This window comes from Balaenoptera borealis, assembly GCF_965194805.1.
Source record: "Balaenoptera borealis genome assembly, chromosome: 16".
In the NCBI taxonomy this organism is placed as follows: Eukaryota; Metazoa; Chordata; class Mammalia; order Artiodactyla; family Balaenopteridae; genus Balaenoptera; species Balaenoptera borealis.
The window spans coordinates 3,162,848-3,184,958 of NC_138872.1; positions in this window are offsets into that span (position 1 = coordinate 3,162,848).

Consider the following 22,111-nt stretch of genomic DNA (forward strand, 5'->3'; position numbering starts at 1 on the left):
TAACACACACATGGCTCTGAGAAGTCCTGTAAGAAAAAGAGGAAACAAGACAGGGTTTCCCAAATTTATTTGACTATGATGTCCCCACTTTCCTTTACATAAAGCCTTGTACTGTCTTGAGTCACTAGGGTCCCAAAAGTACCTTTAGGGAAATGCAGACCCAAAATGGCAAATATATTTGGGGAAGAATGTTGTCAGGTATGCGTGTCAAAATTACTTCATGAACCTTAAATTTTTCTATATGGCCCCCAGTGTCATTGTCTGGAGTAACCCATCCAAACACTGGTTTTCAAACTGTGATATGAGGGAAAAATACAGTCAAACAGTCCTTGAATAAGTGCCCTGGTGGTAGTGTAAGTCTTTTCAGGCCACACAGAACTCGGCAACTATGACTACACTGCTCTAAGGCAGGCCCACCCACTGCAGAGGGCATCCCGGATCACAGGCTTCCTGGGGGGAGGGCACACTTTGGCAGAGCCCTGGAGAGTGGGCAGGAGGAAGGTGGGCCAGCAGCCTCTGTCCATGGTGCTAAGTTAGAGCACTGGCCCCCTCTGCACAATGCAGGAGAGGCAGGTTCTGTAGTGGTTAAGAGTATGGTCCCCATCCAGAAACAGACCCACGAAGACAGTAACCTGGTTTATGGCAAAACCCACACACTAGTGCTGTGGGACAGCCTTTCTTTTCAATCAATGTGTTAGGTCAACAGAACACCCATATGGGGAAAAATTGTACCTGTACCCCTACCACACACAATACACAAAACTATTCCAGTGGGCGGTACCTCCACCTGTGAAAGGTAAAATCATGAAGCTTTTAGAAGAAATGTAGGAGAATGTCTTCCTAACTTTGGAGTAATCCAAGATATCTTAAATAGGCTCAAAGAATATTGGTGAAAAGGAAAAAAGAATAACCAGTACAATGCAAACAGGGGGCAACCGGATAGGAAGATTGAATAGGCACCCTATGGGAATGCAAATGTCTAGTATATGTGAAGAGGGGCTTAACTTCCTTAGTCAGCCAGGAAATGCAAATTTAAATAATGCAATGCCACCACACATCCATCCATGAGCTAAAATGAAAGAGACTAACAATTCTGAGTATTGCTGAGTGTTTGGATCTACTGAAACTCTCAGATTCCACAGCTGGAATGTAAACTGGCACAGTCACTTTGGAAAACTATCTGGTGGTATCTTCCAAAGCAATGTCTGCAATGACCAGGAGAGTCCAGGCCTCGGATCTTTCCACTAGAGATGCAGAGTTGCATTCACCAAAATGTATATGAAAGATGCCTCACAGCAGCACTATTTGAAATAGCCCCAAACTGGAAACAACCCCAAAGTCCATCAACAGTAGAGTGTTCACACAATTCAGTACAATGGAGCAATGAGAATGCGGGACTCTCAGTACCTGCAATAACATGTGTGAGTCTCACAAACTATGTTGAGCAAAAGAAGGCAGACACAGAACCACGTGCTATACTAAACGTGGATTCCATTCACGTCCATTCACAAATCTATGGTTTAGAACTCAGACAAGGGGTGCTATGGGCTGCATCATGCCCCCCAGTATATGTGTTGAAGCCCTAACCCCCCACCATGTGACAATATTTGGAGAGGGGGTCCTTGGGAGGTGATTAGGTTTACATGAGGTCATGACGTGTCATGGCTGTGTTAAATTAATGTTTGTTAAGTAGAGCCTACTCTGGGGTGAGAGACGGTGAGCCAGGCTCCAACAAAAGACCCTAAGAAATATGGCAATAGAGAAGTCTATTACCCACAGGCTCTGGAGGAAGGACACAGCATGCTGGCCATTTGTCCAAACAAAATGGTGTGGAGGCAGCAAGACTTGGAGTAGCTGAGCTACGATCCCCATGAGGTGGGGCCCCCAGAATGGGATTAGTGCCCTCATAGGAAGAGACACCAGAGAGCTCTGTTTCTCCCCACCCCCTGCCTGCTGCCCACACCACGTGAAGACACAGCCACATTCAAACCAGCAAAAGAGCCCTCACCATATCCGGCCACGCTGGCACCCTGATCTCAAACTTCCAGTCTCCAGGACTGTGAGAAACAAATTTCTGTGCCTTAAGCCACCCCATCTGTGGTATCTTGTTATAGCACTATGAGCTGGCTAATCCACAAGCAAGAGACTAGGTCTCAAGGGGTCATTCTGTAGTCAATTTTTTCCTGATTTCAGGTGTTTACATGGGTGTGTTCAGTTTGTGAAAATCCACTGATCTGTGCACTTAAGCTCAGTGTGCTTTTCTACACACACACATACACACACACACACATATCCCTTGGTTTGGGTCTATTTTGGCCCCTGTAATATTAACAAACTGGAAGGGAAAAGCCAGACAGTATCGTATCTCAGGGGTGCATTATAACAGATGTTCTCCCAAACCCCTGCCCAATATGCCAGGAATTTCATCAACCAAGTTAATGAAAAAGCATCATCAGCAGGGGCCAGCTGGCTTCTGAACTCAGCTTCCACTCTGACCCCAGGGAGCCTGAGCCTCTAAAGGTCAAAAGGGAACAGAGTCCTGACTGTCTGAGGGGCTGTGGAGCTGCACAGAGATTCATCTTAATTAAGCCAAATTCAGTTTCAGTCAGAACCCCACTTCTTTATCCATTTCACGCAATTTAGAAAAGAATCATATTTGTTTAATCACCACGTGAAGGCTGCAGGGAACAAGGATACGGCCAAAGCATGAGATCCGCTCCACCCGAGCGTGGCGATCAGAGCTTGGCCGGAGTCGGCAGGTCTGCCACAGTGACAGCATCCAGCCACACTCAAGACGTAGCCAGCATTTAATTTACAACCAGCTTGAACAAAAGGTGTGACGTCTGTTCCCATATTGGAACTCAGGTTTTCATCCCCTCGTCAGGGCGAATTCCCTGCAGTCTGGGCCTCTTAGGCATGAACAATGTACACTTTGTCCCTCTGTCAAGTGAGTTAATATTCTACAACAGGAACGTGGGAAATCAGGCCACTCACCGAGTATGTGAAAGCACGCGGTACTATAGCTCTGCACTCTCCCTCCCGCTCAACCCATTCTGATGCTAACTCAGGGCTTCCGTGCCCTGGAGAATGGCCCCTCCTGCAGCAAGACTACACCTGTGGCCTGTGTCACAGTGATGGGGCCTCCAGCGAGGCCTCTCACTCTGCAGCCTTGAGGCACAGCCCGTGCTAGGCTTCTGGCAACCGAGGGCAGCACCGATCACCAGATGATCACGCTGTCCACCCTCAGAGCCCTGCCAGGCCAACAAACCACACTGTCCTGCACTGAGGTCTGACCCAGAGCGGTTTGCTCACAAGCTACAGGGATGTGAGCCACTGATGCTCCTGGATTTTTTTAAGATTTCACGTGTAAGTGATATGACGCAGTATTTGTCTTTCTCTCTTGGGTTATTTTACTCAGCACAATGCCCTCCGAATGGCAGGATTTCCTTCTTTTTTATGGCTAAGTAATATTCCACTGTGTGCTTAGTTAAATATTATATATATAAATAAATATTTTACATTTATACCACATCTTTATACACTCATTCATCCACACTTAGGTTGTTTCCATATCTTAACGATTGTGAATAATGTCACAGAAACAGAGAGCACAACGGTGGTTGCCAGGAGCTAAGGGGTACAGAGAGATGGGGAGAGGTTGGTCAAAGGGTACAAACTTTCAGTTATAAGATGAACAAGTTCTGGGATCTGGTGTACAGCAGGGTGACTGTAGTTAATTATACTGTACTGTCAGCTTGAAATTTGCTAAGAGAGTAGATCTTAAACATTCTCATCACACACACACACACACACACACACACAAGTCAGCTTTGTGAGGTACTGGGTGTGTTATTTAACTTGGTTGTGGTAAATATTTCAATGTATATGAATATCAAATCATCATGCTGCACAATTTAAATATTTACAGTTGACCCCTGAACAACACTATACGCAGATTTTCTTCAATAGTAAATACTTCAGGTACTACACAATCCACAGTTACTTGAGTCTGCGGCTGTAGAACCCCAGATATAGGGGGGACCTTGGATTTGCCAACTAAAACTTATACGTGATTCTTCCACTCCTTGGAGGGTCAGCGCCCCCAACCCTCATGTTGTTCAAGAGTCTATTCTACAATTTTATTTGTCAATTATATCTCAATAAAGCCAAAGAAAAGTAAATCCAGGAAGAAAGAAAAATAAAGATGCTCATGGAGCTATGCGTGTACAGAGGTGCAGCGCTCAATGTGCAATTAAGTCCATGCAAGGAAAAACACTCCATCTTGAAAATACTGGAGCATTCAATGAAAAATAACAGTATTTCTAAAAATGGGCTTCATGTCCACCATGTCTGCATGAGTTTGGTTTCCACGGGAAATGGGTTCTCTGATTTGAAAGTTCCGAAATGCATTTCCAAAGACAGGGTGTGGAGCTGCTAGTTATCGTCTCCGGTTTAATGCAGCAGATCTTCACTGACCCAGGACTGACACTAATCTACTCCTTAAAGCAATTCACTGACGCATCTAATTCTGCCCAGAAAGAAACAGAATAAAACAGCTCTTACCTCCTTAGGGAGTGATGGCGCTTACAGGGAATGAGCATGTGATGCTTCCTCTCTCCTTCCATAGTTCCATGTCTGTGGTGGCAGCCGTGGCTGCCACCTGCCCCCGTCACCTTGTGTCGGGAAGCACACCCGAGCTAATGCTCCAGGTGACTCTCAGGTGTCCAACAAGCTGCTGTGACAGGGCTTCCCGCACTGCCTGGTCCCAGACTCCAAACTCAAGGTGGGGTGAGGGACAAGCTAATCGAGCATCACTTTCCCCAGGCCATGGTGACGGGTCCAGAAATGGGCACGTGCCCAAATCAGAGCCAATGCAATGCAGGAAAATGCAGTTGTAGCAATATAGTAATAATAATATAATAGTAGTTGTAGTAATAGCAATTCCTGAGTGTTCACTCATTTAAGTAAACAAGAGCCACACTCGAACGATAAGTGCTGTTTGGGCAGAAGGCACCCAGGCTTCTAGAAGAGTACAAAGAGAAGCACTGACCCCTGAGGGGTGGACAAGTAGGAAAGGCTTCTTGGAGGAAGAGGTGACGCCTGTACTAACATCTGAGGGATGTTCGCTTAGAAAGGAGAAGGAATGACTTGAGACGTGTGTCAGGGGTGAAAACCTGGATCATGGCCAGCGTGAGGACACTCAGGTCTTGGGGGGGAAGGAAAGGAAGTGGCGGGAGACGAGGCCAAGCACTAAGCAGCAGCCCTACAGGGAAGGCCCCAACTTGCCGTGTTAAAGCCTGTACTTCAACTGCCGTGGCCCTAGGTTCAATCCCGGATGGGGCACCTAAGATCTTGCAAGCCTCGCAGCACGGCCAAAAAACAACAACAACAACAAAAAAGGCTCTTCTTCATCCAGGGCCAGTGGGGTGGCCCTGGGGGGCAGGAGCAACAGAATGACACATTAGGCTAGTCTCTTGCGCTGCATGGGGAGGGTTGACCCGAGGAGGGCAGGGCCAAGGGCAGGGAGATAGGGTTGGCACAATGGACACTGCATCAAAATATTTAACTTTAAACTATGTCGCTTCTATCAAATTTTAATTTTTCAAAATATTCATCATTTATTTACAAAGCAAGGTGTTTTTTCTCCATGTGTTTCCTGGAAAATGTGGCGCCATCCATTTAAAATCCACACACCTGGGACCTCTGGCAGCAGAGTTAGGACACTGCCTCAATGGTGCAGGGGGAGGTGGTGAGGATCTGACCCTGCACATCAGCTCAGAGTGAAGACAGAGGACAGATCTGCAAAGTGTTAAGGCATGGAGTCAACCAGACTTGGTGTTTGTTGAGAAACAGTTCCTTCAGTAGGGGAATGGCTAAACTAACTGTGGTACATCCACATCACAGAATCCCATACAGCAACAAAAAAGAGCGAACTATTAATCCACATTGACAACCTGGATGGATCTCAAGGGCACTGAGCTGAGTGTAAAAAACTGCTGTCTTGGAAGGTCAAATACTAGATGATTCGGTATATGTAACACATTCAGAAGTGGTAAGATTGCTACATGAGGCAGGAGTGAGCAGGAGTCAGAAATGACCTAGCTTATGTCTGGCAGGGCATCCCTGAGATGGAGCAGCAGGCTGGAGAGCGTGTTAGCTAGCTACTGCTGCATAACAAATGATTCCAAATTGGGTGACCTCAAACATTTACTGTACCACAGTTTCTGTGCCTCTGGTATCCAAACACAGTTTAGCTGGGTCACCTTGATTCCAGGTCTTTCATGATGTTACAGTTAATTTGTCAGCCAAGGCTTCAGTCCTCTCAGAACTCAACTGGGCTAAAGATGCCACTTCCGAGCTCACTACCTGTCTCTAGGTGAATCTCGGAAGAGTCACCTCCAAGACCAGGCACGTTGGTTCCTCACCACACAGGCACCTCCATAAGCTATTTGAGTGTCCTTAAGACATGGCAGCTGGTCATGAGAGACAGACAGAAAGAAACACAAAGAAAAGAGGGAGAAAGATACAGAGACAGAGGGAGCCAGAGAGAGCACGAGACGGTGAGCAGCAGGAGACTTTCAGGAGCCTTGTCTTGGGCGTGACATCCCATAGCCTTAGCCACCTTCTACCAGCCAGAGACGAGTCACTGGGTCCTGGCCACACTTAAGGTTGGTGATAACACATGGTGTGAACACCAAGAGGGGGGGATCTGTAGGGACCGTCTTAGAGGCGGCCCCCTCCCCGCCAACACTGGTGAGGAGGTCAAGTTCAGCTGTAGACACATCACGGGACAATCTTCAATGCCCAGAGCTGAGCACAGTCATAGAATGTCTCTCCCTGGGAGAAACAACAACAGTAATAAAAACAACAACAGTGGGGGCTTCCCTGGTGGCGCAGTGGTTGAGAATCTGCCTGCCAATGCAGGGGACACGGGTTCGAGCCCTGGTCTGGGAAGATCCCACATGCCGCGGAGCACCTAGGCCCGTGAGCCGCAAGTACTGAGCTTGCGCGTCTGGAGCCTGTGCTCTGCAACAAGAGAGGCCGCGATAGTGAGAGGCCCGCGCACCGCGATGAAGAGTGGCCCCTGCTCGCCGCAACTAGAGAAAGCCCTCGCACAGAAACGAAGACCCAACACAGTCAAAAATTAATTAATTAATTAATTAATTTAAAAAACAACAACAACAACAGTAATAAAAAAGTAGTTTCTCCTCCTTACCTTTTTCCTGTCATTTGTCTCTCTCCTCTCTCTCCTCCTCTCCAATTTAAACCTGAATCTTTGAGACTCTTCCTAGAGTCAGCATAAAGCGCCAGCTGCTAACTGATTAATCTGAATCAGCTACTCCTGAAAAGAAAAAAAAATCGGGTCAGCATTCCCACCTGCGGGGCCGGAAACGGGCCACGATGCGCATCCCCTGAACGTCTCTTCTCAAAGGCTCAGTGTGATCGTGATCCAAAAGGAAAGGTGATGTGGGAAACGGCAGACTTCGAATGGGGAAAAGCAAAACGCGAAGCTTAGACTAGGGGCAGAAGGGGAGATATATTTTGCCAAAGAAGAGAAAATGTAAGGACTTAATCAAACACGGAAAATGCCAGGCCAGCCACCCGGGAGCCAAGAGCCAGTGTTGAAGAGTCTTGCCCCGGTGGAAGTGGGGCCAAAGATCTAAAAGGAAACAATTGTTTGGGGCACATTTGGGGCTTTGGCTCATTTTTAAGCTGGCAACATCAGAGAGTCCAAAGTGCTAGTCAAGAACAACCCCACCGTGAAAGTTCTAGAGCAGAGAACCTTCTAGAGCAGTCCAGGCCCTGCACCCAGGAGACCTGTTACCGATGAGCACCCCTGGAGCAAAGCGCTATTCCTGGTACTGTTTGGGTTCAAGTTAACTCACACATTCAACCAGCAAATATTCACCGGAAACATCCCATGCGGCGAAGTCCTCAGCTCTGTGCAACGCAGGATAAAAACCTGAGTACGACTTCAAGATGCATCCAGTCTAACTCAGCAGGGAAGGCCTCAGGGGCAGGTGAATGCCTTGCATTAAAGTTCTCTTTACTGTTGAAAAAAGGCTTGAATGTTTAGCTGTCGGCTCTGTCCCCTGTCTGCTGGCTGTACTCCTGGAAAGACTAGCCTTTGAGAAGTGCCCACTTTTTTGCCAACTAGCTGGGTGTTGAACGAAGAGTAATGTGGAGGGAATTGAGTTACTCCCCACCTCCCCTCCAGCAGCACAACTGCTGTTGCAGGCACCGATGCTTAGAGAAACATGATTTTGAGGTTTTCTGCCCATCAATGCGCAACCCCACCTTTGAGGGGCAGGAGAGTGGGCCTGGCGTGGACACGCGGCCCGCGGCTATTTCGAGCTACTTTAAAATAAAGCCTTGTCTTTACTGTGCCCTGAGAATGGCTCTCAGGAACAGAGGGTGTGTAAATGAGGCATCTTCCCCTTCTGCATGGCCTCTGGACAGATTCCAGCAGAAAAACAAGTATCTTCCTGGGTTCTGAGAAGTGGATCAGCCTTTCTTAAATGGTAAAGAAATTGCAGGGGTTGTAAATTCTCCCAGAGGTTCTCCACTGGTGGGTACACATGAGAAACCAAATGATGATAACGTTTCTTTCAGAGCTACGTTGTTCGCAAAAATGTTTCTTAAATTTTATCTTTTAACTTAAATAGTTATTTCATGGCCATCAAAGCCTTCTCAAGCACTTCCTAGAGATGAATATTGTCTCAGAACGGAATTCCATGCTTCGTTATCTTGTAATGATTGTGACTTTTAGATGATCATTATTCACTTTTTTTTTTTAATGGGGGCATTGGGGCGAAAGCAACCTGGTAAAAATATGGGTTGTTCCCATTATGAACGGATTCAGATTGAGTGTTTCTGAAGATATAGCTTTTCCATTTTTGAAGTTGGTAATGAAAGTACTGTTAAACAAAGGTAGGAATTAAAAATTCAGAATATATTTTACATAATTAGTATTTTAAATTCGTGTGATTTAAGCACCATTTTAAAGAGTGATTTGCCATACTGTAATTCCCACTATAAATCTCGCCTATAATATATACATTAAAGCACTCTGAGATTGCTCTAGAATGTGAATTACTAAGTGCTGATGAATAATTTTGAATAATGTGACTGCTTTCACCATTGAGTGGAAAATTAAGATTGTGGTATCACTCTATTTAGAAATGATTGGTTTGCAAGAGTGAAGCTAACAGCTGTTTGGCCTCCTCCAAACGATGGTGCTTCCAGAGCAGAGCGGAAACTGGGACTCCAAGCATTTTTCATGCTAAAATGTTTTCACTATGAAGAAATGCTTTTCTTCAGTTGCCTCAAATGACCAGTCTTATGGAAATGGCCAAGGGAAGAATGGAGACTCTATGTCCCAGGGGGTCAGGGGTGCATGTGGGGTATGTGCTGGCCTGGTGGCATCCACTCTGTGAGGACATGGTCTGATCTGTGAGAATAGGATGTGAGCACCAAAGCTAATGGACTCTTGCCATAGTGCAGGGCAGGGCTCGACTCTGGTGCAACGGAATGCCTTCCCAACTAGGGGTTTCCCTGGACCTGAGACTTTCAGTGTGAAAATCGGGAGAATCTGAGGCCAGTGGGGATTGCTGGTCACCCTAACTGACCATGATGATGATGACCATGATGATGACAGTATGATGATGGTTCTAATACTACTACTACTACTAACAATAGTTAACATGTGCAGGGCTCATGCTACAGGCCAGCCCTGTGCTAAGCACTCACAAATGTTACCTCTTCAACCCCTCACAACAATCTCGTTCGATAGGTGTCATCATCCTCACTTTACCAATGGATAAACTGAGGCCCAGGTAAGTTAAGGAACGTCTCTGAAATCACACATTTAATAAGTAAAGCTGCTTCGATGCAAACCCTGACTGGCTCAGTACCACATCCAGGCTCTTGACCACTTTGCTAATATTAAAACCAACAAGAACAATAACTATTTCTTGGACATTTAATACTAATTAGGTATTATTCTGGATATGTGATACACTTACACACGTTTAACCTTTGCCAATGTGCAAGATGAGTGTTTACATCCTGTATTGCAAAGGGGGAAGCTGAGGCTGTGAGGGGAGAAGTATCCTGCCCAAGGTCACACAACTTCCAAGGAGCCAGGCCAAGATTAGAATCCACATCTCATTGGCTCTAACTCCAGGGCTCTTCCCACTTCACCACTCTGCCTCGCTGGGGCTCTCCAGAGCAAGGTTCTTCACGCTTGGATTTTTACACTTGGGGAGCCGGTGTTGAGAAGGCAAGCTGGGGTAATTTAACCCTGATGGATTAAACGACCTTTGAAGGCCATTCCCACTGCTCATTCCTATTTGCTGAGCCCCTTGGGTGGCCAGGCCTGGGCTACACAAGGAGCCACTGTCCCAGGCTGTCTATAAAGTCACCAACTCACCTTAAGCACGCTTCAAATGGGTACCCACTTGCTGTCAATTGTCTAGTATTTAGCGCATATTTGCACACCTAAGTACAGAATACTTAGATTCTTCTCTGTGTTTAAATAGTTTGGTCTTCCTGACAAGTCTGATTCCCTCTCACTTGTTTAATTGTGCTACCTAAAGATTTCTTTGAAACTCTAATTAAGGATCATCTGAGAGTAAATTGGGGCAGAGTCAGGGTTCAAGATGATAGAAATGTTGGATTTCTGGGGAGTGGATTATTGAAAAAAATCCCTTAATCCAACTGTTAAGGAAGGGAGACCCCTTCCAGGGCCCGAGAGTGGGCTCTTGTCTAACACTCAGAAGTGAATTGTCCGAGGAGACACACATGCTGACAAAGGAAAAGACTTTTTCGGGAAGGGGTGCTCAGGCAGAGAGCAGCAGGGTAAGGAAACCCAGGAGGACTGCTCTGCCACGTGGCTCACAGTCTCGGGTTTTATGGTGATAGGGTTAGTTTCTGGGTTGTCTCTGGCCAATCATTCTGACTCAGGGTCCTTCCTGGTGGTGCACACATCACTCAGCTAAGATTGATTCCAGCAAGAAGGATTCTGGGACATTGGTAGGACAATGGACTGGCGTCTCCTCTCTCCTTTTCTCTTTTCCCGAATTCTTCCAGTTGGTGGTAGCTTGTTAGTTCCGCGTTCCTTACCAGGACGTCCTGTTGTAAGAGAACTCGTGCAAGTGGTTACTGTCATGCCTGACCAGGGCGGGCGGTTTTGGTCAGTGGTTCCAACACAACTGTTCTCAAACTAGTGCCCACAGACTTCTCCCCCTAGTGGAGTCCACAAGGTGATCTAAAAGGGCAAAACTGTTTTCATTGCCTTTTTCTCTGTGTTAACATTTGCACTGATGGGGCAAAGGCAGTGGTGGGTAACACTGTTGGGCCTTTAGCCTGGATCAAGGCACTGACCACTAATATACAAGTGGTCATCACATTCCTCATGGCCACACACTCACAGTTCAACAGCAAAACACAAGCCTGTTTCACCTGAAAATGCTCTTGAAAAAGCAGTAAAAATTGTTAATTATTGAGCATATAAATTTTATTCTATCTCAAAACTCGATTACACATCATGTTGATATTTTGTGTGATTCATAAAGTATTCATAAAGCACTTCTGCTACACAGAAAACAACAGTGGTTGTCTTAAGAAAAAACTGTGTGATTGTTTGAGCTGCAAATTAAACTAGCACTTTTTCATGGAACTCTATTCTTATTTGAAAAAAAATGACTGGCAGACAGAGGATGGTTTTTCACACTTAGGTATTTGGAATTAGTATTAGAATTTGGAAAGCTTGTATTTTCCACCCTGAGTTCTACAGCTTCCCAGTACTTAATGATTCTCCTTATGAGATCAGTGATAATATAAACAAATGTGAATTTTTGATACTGTACAATGGAATATGTTGACATTTGGAAGATCTGCCCAAGACTCACTAGTAGAAGCTCACATAGTGTCCAACAGATGTCACTGTGTTTAAATATTCCAGGACACCCCTATGAATTCACTGCAGCACCCAGAGGTCTTCAGTGCATGTGTGGGAATTACAAAGCTATCTAAATCAATACATAAACAAACACACATATGCACAGAAGATATGAGAGCGCTATCAACCACCTTGACTTAACTGATGATATGGAAGCTAACCTAACAATTGCTGAATGCACATTCTTTTCAAGTGCACAGGTGAGTTCAACAAGATAACCTTATGCTGGGCCATATATTAAGTATCAATTAATCCAAAAGTACTAAGATCATATAGAGTGTATTCTCACACTATGGTGAAAATTAAAAATAAGTAACAATAAGATATCTAGGGGAAAAAACAATTATTTGGAAATTCAACAATACACTTCTAATACATCCATGGGTCAAGGAAGAAATATTTCAAACTAAATGGGAACAAAAATATAATCTATCAGCTAAGGTGGTACTTGAGGGAAATGTATAGCCTTTAATGTTTACATCAGAAAAGAAGAAAGGCCTGAAATCAATTGTCTAATGTTCCACCTGTAGAAGCTAGAAAATGAAGAGCTAGGTAAAAGCATTAAAATAATGAGGCTGAGGATAAAAATCAATGAAATAGAAAAGAGACAAACAAGAGAGAAATGTAACAAAGCCAAAAGTTGGCTCTTTGGAAAGAGTAACAAAATTGGCATAGCCCTATATGAAATTATAAAGGGGATTAAAAAAAGACACACATTCCCAATATCAGGAATGAAGGAAATACCTTGACCAATAATCTACACAGTTTAAATGGAAAATAAAGAAATACCTGGGAGTAACTGTATATGAACAGAATTTGAAAACGTAGATAAAATGGACAAATTCCTTGAAAAATATGATTTACCAACATTGAGACAAGATGAAACAAAAAGTCTGAATAGACCTCTATCTATTAAAGGAATTGAACTTACTAACAAAAACATTTCTACAGAAAACAAAAAACAAAAAACAACTTTGGGACCGATGGTTCCACTGGTGAATTCTATCAAATATTTAAGGAAGATATAGCACAATTTGTTACATAATATTTTTAGAAAATGGACAGAGAATAATTTTCAAATCACTTTATGAGGACAGCATGGCACTGATAAAGATACTATAAAAAAAGAAAATTATAAGCCAATACCCTTCATGAACACAAGCACAATATTCCTTAACAAATATTAGCAAGTTGGATACAGAAATATATAAATAGGAAAATACCTCACAACTATGTTTGATTTATCCTAGGAATGCAAGTATGTTTTACCATTCAAAAATCAACTTAATTTACCTATTAATGGAAGGAAGAAGGAAAAAAACCCATTGATTATCTCAATAGATGGAGAAGAAAATATTGACAAAATCTAATGCTCATTTATGATTTAAAAGTTGCACTAAACTAGAAACAGAAGGAAACTTCCTTACCCTGATAAAGAACATCTAAGCTACAGCTAACATCATACTTAACAGGGAGAGATTAAATGCTAACCCACCCAAGACTAGGAACAAGGCAGAGATGCTCATTCTCACAACTTCCATTCAATATTGACTGCAGTTTCTAGTTAGTGAATAAGACAAAAAAAGAATAATAAAAGAAATTAAGATCAGGAAGGAAGAAGTAAAACTGTCTCTATTTGCAGATCCCATGATGACTTAAATAGAAAATCCTAAGGAATCTACAAAAGACTATTAGAACTAATGAGACAACTTAGAACTAGCACAGACTGCAAGGTCAATACAAAAAACTCAACTGTATTTAACAGTGAACAACCTGAATATTAAATTTAAAATTTTAAATATTAAATTTACAATATTCTTTTTATAATAGAACAATAATTAGAAATAAATTTAACAAAATGTATAAGACTTGAACACTGATAGCTATCAAATACAGATGAGAAAAAATTTTTAAAGTCCTAAAGAATTAAAAATATATAGCAACTACAATGATTGGAAGACTTGATTATGTTAAGATAGCAGTTCTTTCCAAATTGATCTATAAATTCAACACAATCTCAATTATAATCATGTAAGAGTGTTTTTGTAGAAACTGACCAGTTTATTTCAAAATATACACGCAGATTTGAAGGACTTAGAATACCCAAAGCAATGTCAAAAAAAATCAGAACAGATTAGAGGACTTACGCCTAAGTTCAAGACTTACTATAAAGAACCAATATTCAAAAGTACGCAGTACTGCATAAAGAGGGAAACAAAGACCAAAGGACAGAACAGAGTCTAGAGCTCCTAAAACTCAGTAAGGAAAAGACAATCAACCTAATTAAAAACTGGTTACCATATTTGAAAACACTTCACAAATGCAGATGTATGAATGACCACTGAGCACAGCACCATTAGATGTTAAGAAAAGGCAAATTAAAACTCCAATGAAAAATTACCAGGGGAGTTTGGTTCAAGATGGCAGAGTAGAAGGACATGCGCCCACTGCCTCTTGTGAGAGCACCAGAATCACAACTAACTGCTGAACAATCATCTACAGGAAGACACTGGAACTCACCAAAAAAAGATACCCCACATCCAAAGACAAAAGAGAAGCCGCAATGAGATGGTAGGAGGGGCACAATCACAATAAAATCAAATCCCATAACCGCTGGGTGGGTGAACAATTGGAGATCTCACAACTGGAGAACAATTATACCACAGAAATCCACCCACTGGAGTGAAGGTTTTCAGCCCCATGTCAGGCTTCCCAAGCTGGGGGTCCAGCAACAGGAGGAGGAATTCCTAGAGAATCAGACTTTGAAGGTTAGCGGGATTTGATTGCAGGACTTCGATAGGACTGGGGGAAACAGAGACTCCACTCTCGGGGGGCACACACAAAGTAGTGTGCACATCGGGACCCAGGGGAAGGAGCAGTGACCCCATAGGAGACTGAACCAGACCTACCTGCTACTGTTGGAGGGTCTCCTGCAGAGGCAGGGGGTGGCTGTGGCTCACGGTGAGGACAAGGACACTGGCAGCAGAAGTTCTGGGAAGTACTCCTTGGTGTGAGCCCTCCCAGAGTCCGACATTAGCCCCACCAAAGAGCAGGGTAGGCTCCAGGGCTGGGTCGCCTCAGGCCAAACAATTAACACGGAGTGAACCCAGCCTCACCCATCAGCACACAAGCGGATTAAAGTTTTACTGAGTTCTGCCCACCAGAGCAACACCCAGCTCTACCCACCACCAGTCCCTCCCATCAGGAAGCTTGCACAAGCTTCTTAGATAGCCTCATCCACCAGAGGGCAGACAGCAGAAGCAAGAAGAACTACAATCCTGCAGCCTATGGAACAAAAACCACATTCACAGAAAGACAGACAAAATGAAAAAGTAGAGGGCTATGTACCAGATGAAGGAACAAGATAAATCCCCAGAAAAACAACTAAATGAAGTGGAGATAGGCAACCTTCCAGAAAAAGAATTCAGAATAATGATAGTGAAGATGATCCAGGACCTCGGAAAAAGAATGGAGGCAAAGATTGAGAAGATGCAAGAAATGTTTAACAAAGACCTAGAAGAATTAAAGAACAAACACCTAGAAGAATTAAAGAACAAACAGAGATGAACAATACAATAACTGAAATGAAAAATACACCAGAAGGAATCAATAGCAGAAGAACTGAGGCAGAAGAACGGATAAGTGACCTGGAAGACAGAATGGTGGAATTCACTGCCACAGAACAGAATAAAGAAAAAAGAATGGAAAGAAATGAAGACAGCCTAAGAGACCTCTGGGACAACATTAAACACACCAACATTCGCATTATAGGGGTCCCAGAAGGAGAAGAGAGAGAGAGAAAGGACCCGAGAAAATACTTGAAGAGATTACAGTTGCAACCTTCCTTAACATAGGAAAGGAAATAGCCACCCAAGTCCAGGAAGTGCAGAGAGTCCCAGGCAGGATAAACCCAAGGAGAAACACACTGAGACACATAGTAATCAAATTGGCAAAAATTAAAGACAAAGAAAAATTATTAAAAGCAACAAGGGAAAAACAACATATAACGTACAAGGGAACTCCCATAAGGTTAACAGCTGATCTCTCAGCAGAAACTCTACAAGCCAGAAGGGAGTGGCACAATATATTAAAAGTGAGGAAAGGGAAGAACCTACAGCCAAGATTACTCTACCTGGCAAAGATCTCATTCGGATTCGAGGGAGAAATCAAAAGCTTTACAGATATGCAAAAGCTAAGAGAATTCAGCACCACCAAACCAGCTCTACAACAAAAGCTAAAGGAACTTCTCTAAGTGGGAGACACAAAAGAAGAAAAGGACCTACAAAAACAAACCCAAAACAATTAAGAAAATGGTAATAGGAACATACTTATCGATAATTACCTTAAATGTGAATGGATTAAATGCTCCAACCAAAAGACACAGGCCCGCTGAATGGATACAAAAAGAAGACCCATCTATATGCTGACTACAAGAGACCCACTTCAGACCTAGGGACACATAAAGACTGAAAGTGAGGGGATGGAAAAAGATATTCCATGCAAATGAAAATCAAAAGAAAGCTGGAGTAGCAATACTCATATTAGATAAAATAGACTTTAAAATAAAGAATGTTACAAGAGACAAGGAAGGACACCACATAATGATCAAGGGGTCAATCCAAGAAGAAGATATAACAATTATAAATGTATATGCACCCAACATAGAAGCACCTCAATACTTAAGGCAAATGCTAACAGCTATAAAAGAGGAAATCGACAGTAACACAATAATAGTGGGGGACTTTAACACCTCACTTACCCAAATGTACAGATCATCCAAACAGAAAATTAATTAGGAAACACAAGCTTTAAATGACACAATAGACCAGATAGATTTAATTGATATTTAGAGGACATTCCATCCGAAAACAGCAGATTACACTTTCTTCTCAAGTGCACATGGAACATTCTCCAGGATAAATCACATCTTGGGTCACAAAACAAGCCTTGGTAAATTTAAGAAAACTGAACTCATATCAAGCATCTTTTCCGACCACAATGGTATGAGATTAGAAATAAATTACAGGAGAAAAAAATGTAAAAAACACAAAACACACAGAGGCTAAACAATACGTTACTAAATAACCAAGAGATCACTGAAGAAATCAAAGAGGAAATCAAAAAATACCTAGAGACAAATGACAATGAAAACATGATGATGCAAAACCTATGGGAGGCAGCAAAAGCAGTTCTAAGAGGGAAGTTTATACCAATACAAGCATACCTCAAGAAACAAGAAAAATCTCAAATAAGCAATCTAACCTTACACATAAAGGAACTAGAGAAAGAAGAACAAACAAAACCCAAAGTTAATAGAAGGAAAGAAAGCATAAAGATCAGAGCAGAAATAAATGAAATAGAAACAAAGAAAACAATAGCAAAGATCGATAAAACAAAAAGCTGGTTCTTTGAGAAGATAAACAAAATTGATAAACCTTTAGCCAGACTCATCAAGAAAAAGAGGGAGAGGACTCAAATCAATAAAATTAGAAATGAAAAAGGAGAAGTTACAACAGACACCACAGAAATACAAAGCATCATGAGAGACTACTACAAGTAACTCTATGCCAATAAAATGGACGATCTGGAAGAAATGGACAAATTTGTAGAAAGGTATAACCTTCCAAGACTGAATCAGGAAGAAACAGAAAATATGCACAGACCAATTACAAGTAATGAAATTGAAACTGTGATTAAAAATCTTCCAACAAACAAAAGTCCAGGACCAGATGGCTTCACAGGTGAATTCTATCAAACATTTAGAGAAGAGCTAACACCCATCTTTCTCAAACTCTTCCAAAAGATTGCAGAGGAAGGAACACTCCGAAACTCATTCTATGAGGCCACCATCACCCTGATACCAAAACCAGACAAAGATACTACAAAAAAAGAAAATTACAGACCAATATCACTGATGAATATAGATGCAAAAATCCTCAACAAAATACAGAATCCAACAACACATTGAAAGGATCATACACCATGATCAAGTGGGATTTATCCCAGGGATGCAAGGATTCTTCAGTATACATAAATCAATCAATGTGATACACCATATTAACAAATTGAAGAATAAAAACCATATGATCATCTCAATACATACAGAAAAAGCTTTTGACAAAATTCAGCATTCAATTATGATAAAAACTCTCCAGAAAGTGGGCATAGAGTGAACCTACCTCAACATAATAAAGGCCATATACAACAAACCCACAGCAAACATCATTCTCAATGGTGAAAAACTGAAAGCATTTTCTCTAAGATCAGGAACAAGACAAGGATGTCTACTCTCCTCACTATTATTCAACATAGTTCTGAAAGTCCTAGCCATGGCAGTCAGAGACGAAAAATAAATAAAAGGAATCCAAATCAGAAAAGAAGTAAAATTGTCACTGTCTGCAGATGACATGATACTATACATAGAGAATCCTAAAGATGCCACCAGAAAACTACTAGAGCTAATCAATGAATTTGGTAAAGTTGCAGGATACAAAATTACTGCACAGAAATCTCTTGCATTCCTATACACTAACAATGAAAGATCAGAAAGAGAAATTAAGGAAACAATCCCACTCACCACTGCAACAAAAAGAATACAATACTTAGGAATAAGCCTACCTAAGGAGATAAAAGACCTGTACTCAGAAAACTATAAGACACTGATGAAAGAAATCAAAGATGACACAAACAGACGGAGAGATATACCATGTTCTTGGATTGGAAGAATCAATATTGTGAAAATGACTATACTACCCAAAGCAATCTACAGATTCAATGCAATCCCTATCAAATTAGTGGCATTTTTTACAGAACTAGAACAAAAAATCTTAAAATTTGTATGGAGACACAAAAGACCCCGAATAGCCAAAGCGATCTTGAGAAAGAAAAACGGAGCTGGAGGAATCAGGCTTTCTGACTTCAGACTATATTACAGAGCTACAGTAATCAAGAAAATATGGTACTGGCAAAAAATAGAAATATAGATCAATGGAACAGGACAGAAAGCCCAGAGATAAACCCATGTACCTATGGTCAACTAATCTATGACAAAAGAGGCAAGGATATACAATGGAGAAAACACAGTCTCTTCAATAAGTGGTGCTGGGAAAACTGGACAGCTACATGGAAAAGAATGAAATTAGAACACTCCCTAACACCATACAGAAAAATAAACTCAAAATGGATTAAAGACCTAAATGTAAGGCCGGACATTATAAAACTCTTAGAGGAAAGCATAGGAAGAACACTCTTTGACATAAATCATAGCAAGATCTTTTTTTGACTCACTTCCTAGAGTAATGGAAATAAAAACAAAAATAAACAAATGGGACCTAATGAAAGTTAAAAGCTTTTGCACAGCAAAGGAGACGATAAACAAGATGAAAAGATAACCCTGAGAATGGGAGAAAATATTTGCAAACGAACAATGGACAAAGGATTAATCTCCAAAATATATAAACAGCTCATGCAGCTCAATATTAAAAAAAAAAACCAATCAAAAAATGAGCAGAAGACCTAAATAGACATTTCTCCGAAGAAGACATACAGATGGCCAAGAGGCACATGAAAAGCTGCTCAACATCACTAATTATTAGAGAAATGCAAATCAAAACTATAATGAGGTGTCACCTCACACCAGTTAGAATGGGCATCGTCAGAAAATCTCCAAACAACAAATGCTGGAAAGGGTGTGGAGAGAAGGGAACCCTCTTGCAGTGTTGGTGGGAATGTAAATTGATACAGCCACTATGGAAAACAGTATGGAGGTTCCTTAAAAAACTAAAAATAGAATTACCATATGACCCAGCAATCCCACTACTGGGCATATACCCAGAGAAAACCATAATTCAAAAAGATACATGCATCCCAATGTTCATTGCAGCACTATCTACAATAGCCAGGTCATGGAAGCAACCTAAATGCCCATCGACAGACAAATGGATAAAGAAGATGTGGATCATATATACAATGAATTATTTCTCAGCCATAAAAAGGAACGAAATTGGGTCATCTGTAGAGACGTGGATGGACCTAGAGACTGTCATACAGAGTGAAGTAAGTCAGAAAGAGAAAAACAAATTTCATATATTAACACATATATGTGGAATCTAGAAAAATGGTACAGATGAACTGGTTTGCAAGGCAGAAATAGAGACACAAATGTAAAGAACAAACATATGGACACCAAGGGGGGAAAGTGGGGGGGGGGTGGGATGAATTGGGAGATTGGGATTGACATGTATACACTGATGTGGATAAAATGGATAACTAATAAGAACCTGCTGTATGTATGTATAAATAAATAAATAAATGCATACATACATACATACATACATACATACATACATAATTTAGGAAGTTAAGAAAAAAAAGAAAAATTACCAGACCCCATCAAAATGACTGAGGTTGAAAAGACTGACAACGTTAAATGCTGACAAGTATGCGGAGGAACCAGAACTCTCATACACTGTTTATAGAATTTTCTAATAAAGCTCAATATCTATCTACACCATGACCTAGCAATTCCACTCCTAGATACTTTCCCAAGAAATATTAAAACAACTGTCCACAAAAGACTTACACACAATTGTTCATAGTAGCTTTATTCACAATAGCCAAAAAGTAAAACCAACCAACCAACCAAACAAACAAAAACCTAATGTTAATCAACAAGAGAACGGAAAAACAATTTCTGATCTACCTATACAAGGACTAGTATTCAGTAATTTAATGGAACACAGCATGCTACACAACATAAATGAATCCCAAAATCATTATGCTGACTGAGGGAAGCCTAGCAAAGGAGCACATGCTGTGTGATTCCATTTATATGAAGTTCTAGAAAAGGCAAAAATAATCTACAATAAAAAATAACCAGAATGTAGTTGCCTCCGGGGATTGGGTGGGGAGTGGGAATTGATGTGGAATGAACAGGAGGAAACATTCCATGGTGATGGGAATCTTGACAGGGGTTTGGGTTACACAGGTGTATACATTAGTTAGAACTCATGGAATGATTCACTTAACCTCTGTGCATTTAATTCTATACAAAGTTTATCTCAAAAGAAAAAAAAATGTAAATAAATACTGAACTCTAGTTAATGACATACATGTTGAAGAATTTAGGGAAATGTGCAGTAATACCTGCAACTTACTTTGAAATACATTTTAAAAATGATGGTTTGATGCTTGGAGAGAGAGGATGGATGAATATGTGATAAAGCAAGAATAGTTAAAACTAAATGGAAAAATCTAGGTGCTGCAGGTATTCTCTGTAAAATCCAGTCTGCTTTTCTGTATGCTTATTTTTTATAATAAAAACACTGGAGAGAAAACAGAAGCAACTGAGTCCATACCAAGTTCAAGACACTACGCTGCATCAGGCTCTGCCAGATACAGCTGGCTCCGCAGAAGGTGACCTTCAGCCCTCAGCCCACCAGAGATGCACTGTGGTTGGGGGCAAGCTTCTCTGTGCTCCCTGCCCATCATCCTCTCTCAGAGGGGTGCAAAACCAATCAGGCAGGTAGATTTGGGAGAGATGCCAAGCCAAAATTTGATCTACTGGTTTGGGGCTTAGTTCCATTTCTGATTAGCTGTTCAACCTTGGGCAAGTTATTTAACTTCTCTGTGCCACAGTTTCATCATCTGCAAAGTGTACATAATACCGTGCCTTCCTTATAAGGCTGTCATAAAGAACACACCAGACCAATGCATTTAAGTGACTAAATACAGTACAGTGCAATGTATTTCAACGAATAGTACAACGATGAGGATACTATTATCATCTCTCTGTAGCTCTCATTTCTGCCCCCTTTCATCTTCCACACGAGGACACACAATTTCTCCCCCAACTCCTTCAGCCAAAAACCCAAGTCCCAGGGTGGGGGATAAATTGGGAGATTGGGATTGACACATACAAACTGCTATATATAAAATAGATAACTAATAAGGACCCACTGTGTAGCACAGGGAACTCTTCTCAATACTCTGTAATGACCTATATGGGAAAAGAATCTAAAATAGACTGGATATATTTATATGTATAACTGATACACTTTGCTGAAACCAATGCAACACTGTAAGTCAACTATACTCTAATAAAAATTAAAACAAAACAAAACAAAAATTCCCAAGTCCCCACAGAAATTA